At 35.8% G+C, this 15,919-nt stretch overlaps 1 long non-coding RNA gene across 5 annotated transcripts in view; it reads left to right on the top strand.

The window, feature by feature from the left end:
* Window positions 1–15,703, top strand: part of LOC122056726 — a 50,424-nt gene extending 34,721 nt beyond the window's left edge. For 4 of the 5 annotated variants that reach the window (XR_006133371.1, XR_006133365.1, XR_006133366.1 and 1 more), the window contains 2 exons: window positions 11,839–12,536; window positions 15,228–15,703. This is a non-coding gene — a long non-coding RNA (uncharacterized LOC122056726). Of the gene's footprint in view, window positions 1–11,838; window positions 14,346–15,227 lie in introns of those variants that run through there. The other variant, XR_006133367.1, reaches the window with a different exon arrangement.
* The last annotated feature ends 216 nt before the right edge of the window (window positions 15,704–15,919 follow it).

Here is a 15,919-nt window from a genome sequence, read left to right on the forward strand (position 1 = left end):
TGGTCGAGTTTATCTAAAACAACAGTTATCAGTCGTCTATAGGAATGACTCTTATAAGATATTCTAGGGAAGGAAATGTCAATCACCTATTCATTGGGATGAAGTCGAAGAAAGGACTGAGATTCAACTTGAAATTGTTTGGCATACTATAGATTTAGTAGTTAGAATCCGAGACAGGATGAAAACTGCGCAGAGCCGATAGAAAAGTATGCTGATAAGAGAAGAAGAGATCTCGAGTTCACCGTTGGTGACCACGTCTTCATGAAAATAGCACCCCTGAAGGGCATTATGCGATCCGCAAGCTGTCCCAGATTCATTAGACCTTTTGATATCCTAGACAGAGTGGGAACAGTGACATACAGAGTGACTTTACCGTTGAATATTGCTGGGGTGCACAATGTGTTCCACGTATCGATGCTAAGGAAGTACATGGTCAAATCCTGTGTACATCCTGAACTATGAGCCGTTGCAACTTGCACTAGATCTGGCTTACGAGGAGAAGTCAGTGCATATTTTAGAGAAACAGGAGATGAAGCTACGGAGGACGATCAATATGATCAAAGTAAAATAGTTGAATCACTCTGACAAGGAGACTGCTTTAGAGATCGAGTCAGACATGAGGAACCGTTACCTAGAGTTGTTCGGTAAGTTTTTAAAATTTTGAGGATGGAATTCATTTGGGGGGGGGGGGGGGGGGGGTTATAGCATTTTTAAAAAAAAAATCAGTACAAATCAAAATTTATGTTATGGTTTAATACTAAAGGGTTTAAGTAATTAATGTATTAATAGGTTAATGAATCTGATCCGATTTGTTAACAACCCTACCCGGCTTACCCTTTTAAATGCAAGTTTTATTTTTCCCCTCCTCTCACCCTTGAAGCCGTTGACCTTCCTATATCCCCATCCAAACCCTAGTAACTTTAGAAGAGAGAGGAAGAACCTCGTCTAAACACTTAAAGGTCGTCTTTCCCTACGTTTTATGTATAAAACAATACATAACACAGTGGAAAAATGATCCCTCCATATCCTTGTGAATATTGTATACCATGTTTTCCTACTTTGTTAGATAGAATAGTTATCTTTGATGTGGGATCGGTACTCCTGACAGTAACTTGGATTCAAATGCTAATCTCAACGCGATTAGAATGTCCGCCCGGCTTACCCTTTTAAATGCAAGTTTTATTTTTCCCCTCCTCTCACCCTTGAAGCCGTTGACCTTCCTATATCCCCATCCAAACCCTAGTAACTTTAGAAGAGAGAGGAAGAACCTCGTCTAAACACTTAAAGGTCGTCTTTCCCTACGTTTTATGTATAAAACAATACATAACACAGTGGAAAAATGATCCCTCCATATCCTTGTGAATATTGTATACCATGTTTTCCTACTTTGTTAGATAGAATAGTTATCTTTGATGTGTGATCGGTACTCCTGACAGTAACTTGGATTCAAATGCTAATCTCAACGCGATTAGAATGTCCGCATCTCTACGGTATCCACACGAATACGTCCTTCGTTCGTCACACGAACTTAGCCTTCGGAGAAGAACCACCTTCGTGGTGCTAGGCACACAAGTGATTCGGTCAAGAGCAAGAAGAGGAGGAAGAAGAAGATCAGGAGTCACCCATGACAATTTCATTCAAAAGAGACTTTTTATATTCATCCAATGAATACTAAGGGTTTTTACCTTTCCTCTTCAATGCATAATTAATCTCTATTAATTATCTTTAATGAGTTGGATTTTGGCATATTAGATTAACCATTAACCTAATAAGCTTAATCATCTCATAATTCCCACTAGCACTAGTGCTAATCATTACAAAGATGACACCAACACTTTGGATTATAATCCATTATTCTTAAGATCCTTACTATTTTAGTCAAACTTAAATAAACTCATATTCAAACCAACATGTTCTTTATGTGTGACCCAATAGACTCTTGTAACGTTGACAATATATCTAAAACCACTTTAGATATATAAACAATGAGTGACATCTAGTATTGCATCATTGCTACCCTAATAACGAGAATGTCGAGATCCGGCCTAACTTATCCGTATCTATTATCTTGTATAACTCAGTTCTTCTATCTTCAATATCGGTGAGGCATAGACCGTGTTATCCTTTTATCAATCCGTGTTTCTTGATTCCTATGTAGACACACTAAATTAAATAAGCTCAATATCTCATATTGACTAATTTGAGCATGACCATGTATTTGTGTCCTACTTAATCAAAGGGTCCATAGATATCACTTCTGTCATATGGAAGGGATAGATCCTATCTACATTACTCACATCCTTCTGTATAACTTATTGCATACTTAGTGATCGACTTTCTAGTCCATCTTGTTATATGTGACGTTTCTGATACCAAAATACAGTTTCTGATACCAAAATACACAACTCCTTAAAGATGGGCAAACGAACAAATAATCTTGTTCACCTAACTGTACAAGAGTTGCATATGATGTAATCGGTAAAGGTTGCCTACCTAAATTATACAAGTCTTGGGCGATTAGCTAAATCTAACTCAAGATGACGTATGATATGAATTTTGTACCACTTGAATGCCATTGTTTTTGGGTATGGAGCTAGAAGTGTGCGTAAACTACGGTTGCCCACATGCATGACTACCAAGCTTTACAATTCAGTGGGAGAATCATTTAACTAAAGGTCATTTAGATATGATACTTATTTCGGCATTTCATATTGTAGATCACCATGCCATCAAATATGTCGAATACTCTCTGCGATTTGTCCTTTAATAAGAAGGGCAAGCTCAATGGAGCTAATTTCCTGGACTGGTACATAAACTTAAGTATTGTCCTTAAGCAAGCAAGAAAACTCTCCGTCCTAGAGCAACTCATTTCTGAACCACCTGCCACCACCACTACTCGTGCTGATATGGATGTTTATGTCTCGCGGGGATTTTCCCATACGTAAAACACCAAGGCAAGTTCTCTTTTGTTAATTTTGAATTTACTGCACCCTATGGATTTTATGATGATATTTTGATGTATTTTGCACATTTTAATAAGGTTTTGTTTTTGTTATTTACTCCATCATAAGGATCCTAACATGTAGAGTTGAAGTTGATTTCCGGATTTGATAGTTCATGGATTTGATTCCATGCTTTGATAATGTTTTTATTAACTTCTTGATGGGAAATTGGGACGATGGAATTTTCGATGGAAGAGGGTTGGTCGAAGAGCAAGGAGGAGGAAGATTGGCGGCTGGAGATGTTGGGCAGATTTCGTGAGGGAAGAAGCGGGCTGGGGATGCTAGGCAGGTTTTGTGAAGGGCTGGAGATATTGAACATATTTCGTGAAGGAAGAAGGGGGCTGGGGATGTTGGGCAAATTTTGTGAGGAGTTGGAGATACTGGGTAGATTTCGGGGGCTGTGCTGGGCAGATTTCGGGGGCTGTGTTGGGTAGATTTCATGAGGTAGTAGGAAGGGGCTGCGCTGGGCAGATTTCGTGAGGAAGGAAGGAGGTTGGTCTGGTGAGGGAGGAAGAGGGTTGTTGATTTAGGGTTGTTTTGGTGAGGGAGGCTGTAGTGGGCTGTTTGGGCGAGGAAAGAGGCTGTAGCTGCGTCTTTTGCTCGACTTCCTGTGCTTCTAAGCTCCTGCACACTTAGACACAAGGTTAAAAATACCACAGGACCTAGCCTAACTTGGTTGATCACATTAAAACAACCTTGGGATTTCAACAATCTCCCTCTTTTTAATGTGAGCAACCCAAGTTAAGCTAAGGTTAAAAAACATAAAATTAAAATAATAAATTCTGCAATAAAGTCCAAAAATAAAAGATTGTCATCTACCTCCCCCTAGACTTAATCTTTTCCTTCTCCCCCTTTGATCACATAAAAAATGGGGTACCAAGAAAAATCTAAGGGTACTAAAAAAAACTTTGAAAATTATTTTGTTATCACAAAAAATTTGCAATAATTCTAGAAACCTTTAAAAAAAAATTTAAGTAAAAAATTTCCCGAAAAAATATTTTTGACCAACTAAATTTTTTTTTTTTTGAGAATTTTCTAAGAGAAAACAAATTCAAGCAAAAAAACTTTTCCAAACAAAAAATCTAAGTTAGACATTTTGCAAAAATATTTTTGAGATATTTTTCTAAGTTTTTGCAAAAGAAAAAATATTTTTGGCAAATTTAAAAAATTGAGTAACCCTTTTAAAGCATTATCTCATTTCAATTTAATGTTTTATCAGTTAGTCAATTAAATATTTTATTTCAATACTTGGCTTTCAGGCAGTGGTGAGGCACTAGACCTTCTTGGTTATTGGAGCAACAACCACTTTCTAGACAAAGCCTCATAAAGAAATTAAATATTTAATTTTCTCACTGAAAGCGCTAAGTCTAATTAAGGTTTAAGTTAGACAAGATTTCGGAACCCAATATAGATTCCGGCCAACTGGATTAATTAGATATTTCTTATGGGCATATTTCTTTGAAATATTTCTAATTTGTCCCTTGTGATATCTAAAATACCAATTTAGATTATTGAATTTTCTAAGACTTGTATTAGATGAGCATGCAAGATTTTTTAAGTTATTTATTTCTTTTTGCAAATTATCATTTTCTAATTTTACTTTGTTAAAGTCTTCTAATGGGCAAGATTTAACTAGAATTAATTTTAAATTTTTAATCTCTTTTTCTAATTTGCAGCAATTTTTAGTTAATATTTTAACAAACTTAAATAATTTATCGAGAGGAAGAGATCGTACCTGACTTACCTTGTCGATCTCGTTATCCGTGACTCCCCTTGAACTGTTGCTCTTCCGACGTAGCTCCCGCTTTATCGATGCTCTCGATGCTCATTTCGGACGAGCTTGAATCGTAGTCATCGTCTTGATAACTTGCCATTAATGCAAGTCCGGAGAAAGCCTCGACTTCCGATTCGGACGACGTATCGTCCCACGTCGCTTTTAGTGTCTTGAACTTTTTTGTTTGGACAGACTTCTTTCCTTTGTCCTTGTCTTTGTTCCTTAGCTTGGGACAATTGTCTTTGACGTGCCTTTGTTCGTTGTAGTCGTAGCATCTGATCGTCATTTTCTTTCTAGCCTGAGGATGGTTAGTTTTACATGAATTAAATAACTTTTTAAAGCGCCTTACCATCATTACCATTTACTCGTCATTGAGAGAAGATTCTGACTCATGCTCGTCTCTCGCTGCCTTGAGGGCGATGTTGTGCTTCGGCTCCTTCGTACTTGCACATCTTGATTCATGCACTTCAAACGTAGAAAATAATTCTTCTAAAGTAATATTTTCTAAGTCCTTAGAGATATAAAAAACATCTACTAGTGAAGTCCATTTCGTATTCCTAGGGAATGCATTTAACGCGTACCTTAGCGAATCTCGGTTACTTACCTTTTCTCCGAGATTCGATAGTCCAGTGATGGACTCCTTAATTCTCGAGTGAAGATGCGCAATTGTCTAATCTTCTTCAAGCCGTAGGTTGGTCAACTGGTTGCGAAGTAAGTCCCGTCTCGCGAGCTTAGCTTCGGACATCTCTTCGTATAGCTTAAGGAACTTTTCCCAAAGTTCCTTCGCTGAATCGTAGTTGTCGATCTGGTTGACTTCTTGTGGCGGAAGGACGTTCAGCAGATGGAACTCTGCTTTGTCGTTTGCCACGTAGTCGGCCTGCTCCTTTTTCGTCCACTGACATTTTTCCTTACCTTCCGGTGCTATAAAATCGAATTCCATTATTAGAAGTAAATCGAAATTAGTTTTAAAAAATACCTGCATTCGCTTTTTCCAGTTAGCGAACTCCCCATCGAATTTTGATGGGTATATGCTAGGTCCGGTCATCGTCTTTGCTTTGATCGGCGGTTAGTCCTCCTGAAGCGTCCTGGCTGGGGACCGTTGGTGGCCGGTTGTCGGAGGGGTTGAATAGCCCTACACAAATAAAAGAGATACCCTTCTTAGACTTTTTAAGATAACACTTGCATAAATAATTAAAGACTGAACTTAAAAGAAAAGAGACACCGGAGTTTACTTGGTTACAACCGGGGAGGTTGTTAATCCAAGGAAGATGATCGCACTAAATTCTCCTTCAGGCGGAGAAGCCTCTTTTATAACAGTGTAAGCACAGAAATGAGAAGCTAAACTAAAAGAAGAGCGCACAAGTGTTGTTACAGTGTTTTCTTGATGAATTGAAAAGCTTCTAGAACAAGGCTGTATTTATAGACTTGGTCGGAGCGCCTGGAAGCGTTCTAGGCGCTTGGAGGGGGATAAAGTTTTATCCCCTTCGCAACGGATCGCGGTCAAAAGCGATCCGGTCAAAGTCGGGTTCCGAGCGGCCGGAATCGCTTCGGGCACGGACTGGTACGAGCGCCCGATTAGGTCCGTGCGCCCGGACCACTAAAGTCAACATAGTTGACTTTCGATTCGGGCCCTCTGCTCCGGTGCTGCTCGCCTCGGTCCGGGTCTTCCGCTCCGGCTCTGCTCGCTTGGGTAATTTCGGCTAACCGAAATAAGGCTCACCCGAACCCAATATCGGTCTTCTCGAGCAACCTTTCGCTCCGGCTTCTCGTCTATCGAAAACGCAGCGCGCTTCCTTTTCGTCCGCTCGCGTACTCTTCTGCAGCACCTTGTCCCTCGGACACACCGAGCCCGTCGGCTCTCTTCCATGCTGTCCTTCTCGCTAGCTGTGTTTTTTGCTTGATTTCCTGTGCTCCGAAGCTCATGCACACTTAGACACAATGTTAAAAACACCACAGGACCTAACCTAACTTGGTTGATCACATCAAAATAATCTTTGGGTTCCAACACAACCTTCGTCGTGCTAGCGATTACCTAAGGTTGTTTTTTTTGGCCAAGAGAAGAAGAGGAAGAAGAAGCAACAAATGGATGACCATAACTCACAATGTTACTTCACCTACATAAGGATACTTCACAAAAAGGTTACTTTACCAAAAATATTACTTCACCTAAAAGTTACTTTTACAAATGGCTTTTGTACTCAATCCAATGAATACAAATAGTTTAGACCTTTTGGTCTCCCTTTTTATACTCCATTAATCTCTATTAATGGACATTAATCTTCTTTAGTAGGTTGGATGTTAATATATTAAATTAACCATTAACCCAATAAGCTATTAACCTAATAAGCAGTCTAATCCAAATTCATTTGAGTCTAACTTAATGAGTTACATTTGGATTAGACTTAACCCTATAATCTTAGGGTCCATCATATTTTAGTCAAACTAAAATAAACTTATCTCCAAATTAACATGTTCTGTGTGCGACCCAATAGGTTCTCGTAATGTTGGCAATGTCTCTAAAATAGCATGTTAGATACCATAAGCAATGAGTGACATCTAACAATGCATCATTGTTATCCAATGACGAGAATGTCAAGATCCGACCTAACCTTTTTATGTCTATTATTTTTTATGACTTGGTCCTTCTATCCATGATATTTAGATTGATCAATAAGGCATAGACTGTGTCATCTTTTTATCAATCTTTGTGTTTTTTGATCTCCAAGTAGACTCATTTAACCAAATGAGCTCAATATCTCATATTTACTTATTTGAGCACGACTATGCATTTTATTAGTCTTATTTAATCAAGGGGCTCACAGATATCTCTTCCGTCATATGTAATGGATTGATCCCATCTACATCACTTACATACCTCTACATAACTTATTGTATACCCAGTGATCAATTTATAGTCCACCTTGTTACAGGTGGCGTTTGCCAATACTAAAGTGCACAACTCCTATATAGGGAACCATAGTGACTTCTGGTCTAAGGACTATTCATACCAATAGTCATTATGAGAAAGTTCATGATACTCATATTATTCAGTACATATTCTTTAATATATACCCATGTGTCAAGTTGATATCATGTATCCTTGACTTGTGAGATTAAGTCATCAGTTGATCTTCATGCTAGTCTCAATGTATTAATATTATCCTTGTATATTAATGTTTGACTAGAAATAGTTAAAGAGTAGTGTTCTTTACAGCCACCCACTATCAATTCAACCAATTGATATGCTATAGACTAGAACCTCCTACCCTAGGATATTATTATACTTATTCATCTGGCACAGGTTTGAAATACATATAATAACCATAAATTTTGTCTTTTATTAATGAAATATGATACAAAAGTTCTCTTGTCAATCCTCTCATAATTGGTTTTAAGGGCTAATACTAACATGGGCCTCTTTTATGTAACACTCCACCCTCCTCACTACTGGTCTGTGAGGGCGGAGCGCTATTTGACTACTAATTATACTTTAACTAAAATTGTTCGCATGAAAATATCTATACTTAAAACTCTCAAAAATTTAAAACATGCAATTAACTGGTAGCGGAAGACTAAATAAACAATTTCAATAGTCTAAATACATAGCAATCTTAATAAATTTCTGAACTAGGTCCCAAGGCTTCTATAGTCCAGGCATCACACATCCATCCGCACCTCCTTGTCACCTTCCTTTGCTATAACTTTTCCTTTGCTCTATCTGCAGTAAGAGGAAAATGCAACTATAAGCAAAATTGCTTAGTAAGCGCTATCTAACTCACAAAACTCGAATATGCATGTAACTGGAAGAAGTCTAAAACTGAATGCTCAGAAAGAAATACTACTCATACTCATCTAACAGCAAAGGAAACAAAACATATTGGAATGCTAAACATGTAAAGCAAATCTAAACAAACATGCTAGCATAAAAGAAAACTAAACTTGCTGGATTTTAAACTTATGTGAAACTTGTTTTACTTGTTTAAAAACTTATACTTTAATACTTCAAAATAATAATCAACTTCTCTTGGACCCGGCAACTGTACTTGCTATGTGCGCATCCCTAACTAGACCCGAGGTAGCTAGTCCCGAATCTAGTAGGGTTTATTAGGTTATCTGAACCTAGGGACGACTATGGGAGCCCAACCCAAGGACAACTGAGAGTCCAGCATACTAGGTTATCTAAACCTAGGGACGACTATGGGAGCCCAACCCAAGGACAACTGAGAGTCCAGCACAGTGCCACTGATAAAAGTAAAATACTGATTTATAAGTTGATTTATCTTAATTACTTCTTCTTTAAATGCCTTGGCATTTTAACGAGCACCTTGTGTGCCAAAATCCTTAAAGTCTTGATTTTGGGATCTACTTAAGGCCTTGACCTTTTTCTTTCTTTTCTTTATCTTTCTTATACTTGTTAATACCTCTAATAAAAGAATGCTTCTTTAAAAACTGAAATGTTTAAATAAATTCTAACTTTGAAATGCATTAACAAAAATCTGCATACTATGCTAATCAAAATTCTGCATACTATACTAATCAAGATTATGCATTCTATGCTACACTATTTCTGCATACTATGCAAACATAAATTCTGCACTATAATACTTAACCAAACTGCACTATAATCTTTTTCTTTAAAAACTGCACTATAAGTTCCACAAAAAATCTGCACTACAAGTTCCACCAAAAATCTGCACTATAAATTCCATAAAAAATCTGCACTACAAGTTCCACAAAAAATCTGCACTATAAACTTTAAAGAAATCTGCACCATAAGCTCTTAAGAAATTTGCACTACAAGCTCTAAAGAAATCTACTCTAAAGAAAGCTGCATTTTAAGCTCTAAGAAATCTGCACTACAAGCTTAATTAAAATCTGTACTATAAGCTTACATAAAAATCTGCACTATAAGCTTAATTGAAATCTGCACTATAGGCTTAATTAAAATCTGTACTAAAAGCTTAAATAAAAATCTGCACTATAAGCTTAATTAAAAATCTGCACTATAAGCTTAATTAAAATCTGCACTATAAGCTTAATTAAAATCTGCACTATAAGCTTAATTAAAAATCTGCACTATAAGCTTAATTAAAATCTGCACTATAAGCTTACATAAAAATCTGCATTATAAGCTTAATTAAAATCTGCACTATAAACCTACATAAAAATCTGCACTATAAGCTTAATTAAAATCTGCATTATAAGCTTAATTAAAATCTGCACTATAAGCCTACATAAAAATCTGCACTATAAGCTTAATTAAAATCTGCACTATAGACATAATTAAAAATCTGCACTACAAGCTTAATTAAAATCTGCACTATAAGCCTATATAAAAATCTGCACTATAAGCTTAATTAAAATCTGCACTATAGGCTTAATTAAAAATCTGCACTATAAGCGCTTCTCATGCTTCGAATTCAAGAAGAACAAAGGTTCGAAACTACTCCTACTGCAGGTGAGAAGCACTTACCTTGCTTCTTGGACTCACAACCGAACAAGAAGGGTTTCTAGGACCTTGGCCGGCCGCCGGAGACGATGCCCTAACTCCCTTTTGTTTTCTGCCCGAGCTCCGCCGTCGCACGCAGAAGAGGAGAGAATGGTTTAGGTCACCGGAATAAAACCCTCTCCTAACTTATCCCTTTTATAACCTAGTATTTCTGTTAACTCCTTAAATAAATTTTTCTTTTTTTTCTAAATAGAACCACCACTGGGATTCTTGGTCAGCCAAATCTTTGACGGGTCAAGGTCACGACTTCGATTCCTCAGCCGAACCCTTTTTCTCCTATTTATTTCCTATTTATTAATTACTGCTTAAATAAATTTCGTTCCTTCTTTTAATCAGCATCGCTCGCTGGAACACTTGGTCAGCTGTGCTTTTGCTAAATCAGAGGTTGCGGGTTCGATTCCTCAGCCGCCCCTTTTATTCCCATTTATTTTCCGTTTCCTATTAACTATTACTTAAATAAATTTCATTACCCATTTTAATCAGCAACCTTCGCTGGGACACTTGGTCAGCCGCGCGTTGCTTAAGGTTTGGCTCGTGGGTTCAAATCTCGGCTGCAACCTTTTTCTTCCTATTATTTCCTGTTATCAACTTCTACTACTTAAATACATTTCATGCTTCTTTTAATCAGCAACGACTGCTTGCACACTTGGTTAGCCGGACTCGCTTAAAACTTGGTTCGGCCGGAGGTCTCGGGTTCGAATCTCGGCTTGGACATTTTTTTGTCGAAACTTCTTTCGTTTAGTAAAAATATCAAACGACCTCCAAAAATTGCATAAAAATATTCTAAAAATCTCTAGAATATTTCTAAAGTATTTCTAAATATTTTTAACCACTATTAGGACTCGTAATGAGGAAGTTTGGGTCGTTACATTTTATTAGTCTATTAATTGCATTAGGATGTTGGGTCCTCTAGTTGGAGTTGAGTTATTTGTTTTGATAGTCAGTTGAGTTCATCTCACTAGTTAGTTGCACTCTCTGTTCTTTTGAAGATTTTATTCACTATGATGATGTTCAAACTCAAATTTATTTTGGTTGCACTCTCTCTATTTTGTCGATGTAGGTTGGATTGGTAATTAAATCATACATTTTTCGACCAGTTTGTTTTATGCACTACATTGGTTTAGAGGTCTCTTGTTCGTAGTAAGATAGTAAAATTAGCATTATATGGAGAAGTTATATTATTAATTTGTTAAGCTAGTTAATCCTTTAATAATCTTTGATATAAAAACTTGTGAATACATTCAGAATATTTCTTCATACCATATTCCACAAAAATAATGATCTCAACTCTTTGATCCTTTTCCTTTTGACGGCCAATTAATATTCTTTGATTAATTATTACATCTCAACTTTTTAGAGATCTTAGAAGAATTTTTAGATATTGATCCATTTAACTTTAAATTTGAATTACTGAATGCATTTTTTACTCCGCTTAGTGGAATAATTTCTTAGTTGAGTATTTCTATGTAGATTTGATTGAGAAACAAATCTGTGTTAGTATTGTGCTTATTTGGTGTACTGATTGTGATACTCTTGTGATTGCAATCGTGCAGTGGATGCATTCACGGAGCTATTTTCTTGTTGCATTGGGAGGTTTAAACTCTCACTCATTACTTGATGGCATGAGGACTACCGCTCTTTTGTGATTTGGAAGCTTGCTTTTCTTGGAAGCTAAGATTTTCTATAGTTGTTGCAGTTAATAATTTGCCTGATATATGTGATGTTTTGGTTTTTGTGGATCTGCACTAGATTTTCCTTCTATTTGAAGTTAAAATATTGGTTTACCGGCAAAGAACTCAGCCTGCTATATTTATGGTTTTGGAGTTGAGTTTTCTTTATCTGAAAGACTTTCTATTTTGATTTTCTGCTCCTGAAACCTCAGTGTTTGTTTTTTGAAAACTTGTGGGCTATCTCTGAAATTAGGATTCCATGTTTAGATGTGAATTTTGTTACACTGGTTTCTGGATTTGTGTTCTCTGCAATTTGTAACATTGTTGATGAGTCTTATTTTTAGTGTCTGTAATTTGTTATTTGTGAATAAAGGCAGGTTTTTTAGTGTTCTAGTGACTGGAGTCAGCTTCAAATGTTACTGAATTATGAAGCTGCATTGGTTTTTATCTAGGCATCAAAAGGATCCAAAATCTTAGAAGGGAGAAGAATATGTAGATCTCTTAAAAGGAGCTATTGAAACTATACTAGATTTCCATAAAGTTGCCCACAACTCCACATCTGGTTTCACTCGTGATATGGGGTGCACTCTCGACTTTCATTTTTATTATATTACTATCCTAGTTAATTATTATTTGATTCAAGAGGTAATATTGATGCTTGGACTGTAGTACTGAAATCAAGAACTGATATATCTCCTTTTTATCTAAATTTGCCAAAAAATCCTAATTTTATTTGCTAGATCTTAATTTTATTAGTACAACATTTGTACAAATTGTAATATTGTCACCGCTTCTATTCACTGATGCTTATTATCATTCTTAAGAGTGTCTTATGTACAAACACAAGAAATTATTTAGTTTCTTTCCTCAAATTATTTTGAAATCCTACCAAAGTCCTCCTATCTACCTTGTCGATAACTACAACTTTGGGTATTTAGTTATATAAATGACCCATTTTTTTCATTTTACTTCCTCACTTTAAAACTTACAATTGTTAGCACTTATAGTTTCCAACCAAATAAGCAATATAAGGATGAGTTAACACTTTGATTATGACGTCAATACCATGCTATCCTAGTCAGTACAATGAAAAAGAAAGAAATAAAAAGCTTAGCCTTGATCAGACAATCTATATTATTATCTAATCATTTTACTTATTAATGTTATCATTTAGGGATAGCTAATATGAATCATTGAAAATTATGTCCATTGAACAAACTGAGAGAAATATAAGTTCTTAACTTTTAATGTAGTAGGAAATTATTAGAATATGACAAATAGACATGCCACACCTTCAACTTAAGTAGAGTTTGCATGTGTTTTTATTAATGTGTAAAATTTTCTTTGTTATTTCTCAATGTCTCATGCTTTATTTTGTTATGGGATTATATATGGAGATCTTTTTCATGCACTTTACTTTTATTTTTGAGTTAACAACTTTGAAACAATATATTCCAATTCACAAAAGCTATTTTTTGATGGCTATGAAAAGCTCCATGAAGTTGAGGTACTAAAGCATAATAGTGGTAGGAAGAAATATAAACTCATTTAATGCTTATCTATCTTTAGAATTGGGCTTGATGGATGGTCCCCTTTTGGGAAATTTAATGAATGTAAGAAATGTTGGTTGGGAAACAATATTTGAATTTGAATTTGAATTTCGAATTGTTTAATAATTGGCTATGCTAATTTATTTGCTTTATTTGCTATCTTTAATTTGGATAGGCAATTAATAAGGATTGTTGAGTGATTTAAATCGATTATTTCTCTGCTAGTTTTTATAGTACTAAGTCTAAAATGTGTAGCAATGTCCCTTTATAATGGCAAGCTTAAATTACAAGTATTCCACTTTATCTTCTCTAAGTGAGGATTTCTCCTCTATGTGAGATGTAGTTCCTTGCTACATCAATTGACATAATGAGTTGAACTTGATCCCCATGCCCTACCTTACACCTACTTCTTTGTCATCACACACGCCGATCTTAGTTTCCATCTCTCTAAATAAATGTCTTTCGACAAAAAAAATCATGCAAAGCAATTTAACTCGTGATTGCGACTACCTTTTTTTGCCTCCTTTGGACTCTTATGCCTAATATTATAACACATTCGGAAGCATGCCAACTTGGTTGAAGGGTGTGAGATCTTGGGTGAGTGTGCTGCATCTTATCCATCAATAGGAAATAACATTTTCTTTTAGAAGAGTTGGCTTGTCAACACTCCAACCACATAATGAGTTTTTGAAACTTTCATTCTTTGCCATGGTCGCAATGTTTTATTTTCTGTCCATTAGGTTTTTTTTTTAAGTTATATTAACTCTTTATTTCTAAACAGCTGTTCTGTCCATACCTGTGTACTATATCTTACATTCACTGGGTTGGGCTGAGCAGATATACTGGGCTGAGCAGACATTCACATGCAGAAATCTTTCTACTTTAATCCTTTAATAGTGAACTCTATCTTATCAATACACATATTATTCCTGCAAGAGCACTTTGAGCTCTTGGCAAATCTTCTAGAACAGTATTGTCTATGTTATCCAATGTTCTGGTTTTATTTTTCTAATTCTTCTGTTTTATCATTCTGCTGCTGATAGATTCTTTGATATTCTAGATACTATCATCCTTCAAATGGAGGTCGATGATACTTAGTAAATTAATCATTCTAGATACTATCATTCTGCTCTTGGAAAATTATTCTCTTCGATACTTGGTAATTAATTTTCAGAAGTATCTCCAACTTGAGCAACTGTATGATATTCATATAAATAAAGAAAATTATATTAGATTGCCTTCTAGAAACATTAGCTCTAATCAAAAGTGTTTCTGCTCAGTAACTCAGGCCAAAGTAAATCCCTTACCTTTTTCCCTTTTTCTTGGGAAAGTCGGAAAGGTCATTGTTTGTTTAAGTGATAATGAAACTAATAGATCGTGAAAGAATCCCTTGCTGATACTGTTGTGGGTGCAATTTCAGTGTTATCGTGAGTGGAACCCTCCTTAGTTCTTCCATGTGTTGCTTCTTGGTTTCAGATGGCCTTGGAAAGTGTAACTGTTATTATACTGCACTTTAAAAAATTGGATTACCTAACTAAGCATAGAAGTCTGCCCTTGGGCATTAGTAGCATCAAAAAACCTTATGCAGAAGAATAGGAGAGATAATAAATGGGAGCTTTCTTTGGAGTTTATTAGTAACTTTGTAAGATAATTTGGTTAAATTTTATTTTCTTGTTTAGCGTAGACTTTGTCCCATATGACATCATAACTATTTTTGTAGAGTGTTAAGGAATTGCAAGATTTCTAATACTATTCCACAAGACTTCTCAAGATGCTAAAGTTTAAAGGAACTGTACGCTTCTTATGTCTTTATATGAGCTGTCAATCTATGTAATGTTCGCTGATGTTCTATTAGTCGATCTTGTCATTTTATTTAATGTCTAGCTGGCCAATGATTTCATCATTCTTAACTTTTTGCTTAGATTTGAGTTTAAACAATCTAACAGGCCAAGTTCCTGAGCCCTTCAGTTTAAGTTCACTTTTGCTACTTGTGAGAATTGCTTAATTTTTCCTTCACACTTAATTTAACATATTCTTTTGGTTTGGATTGATTACTTTTTAAACTTAAAATTTTTACTCTACTCTTCAATTGAATTCGGATGTAGTGATAAATATGCAAGAGTTCGTGTTACAGGGTCCGACTGTAACGTCTCAGTAAGGACCGCTACATCTCTATGAGAACTTGGATGTAGTGTTAAATAGGCAAGAGTTCTCTCACCATAGGTTGGATAAGAACAAATATGATAGGAAAACTAATAATCTAAGATTTGGAACATGGAACATAGGAACTCTCACTGGTAAATCAATGGAGGTAGTAGATATGATTATTAGGAGAAAAATTAGTATTTTGTGTGTACAAGAGACAAAATGGACAAGTGAGAAGGCAAAGATGATAGAGAACTCGGGTTTTAAGT

Source organism: Zingiber officinale, chromosome 1B, assembly GCF_018446385.1.
Source record: "Zingiber officinale cultivar Zhangliang chromosome 1B, Zo_v1.1, whole genome shotgun sequence".
Classification (NCBI taxonomy): domain Eukaryota; kingdom Viridiplantae; phylum Streptophyta; class Magnoliopsida; order Zingiberales; family Zingiberaceae; genus Zingiber; species Zingiber officinale.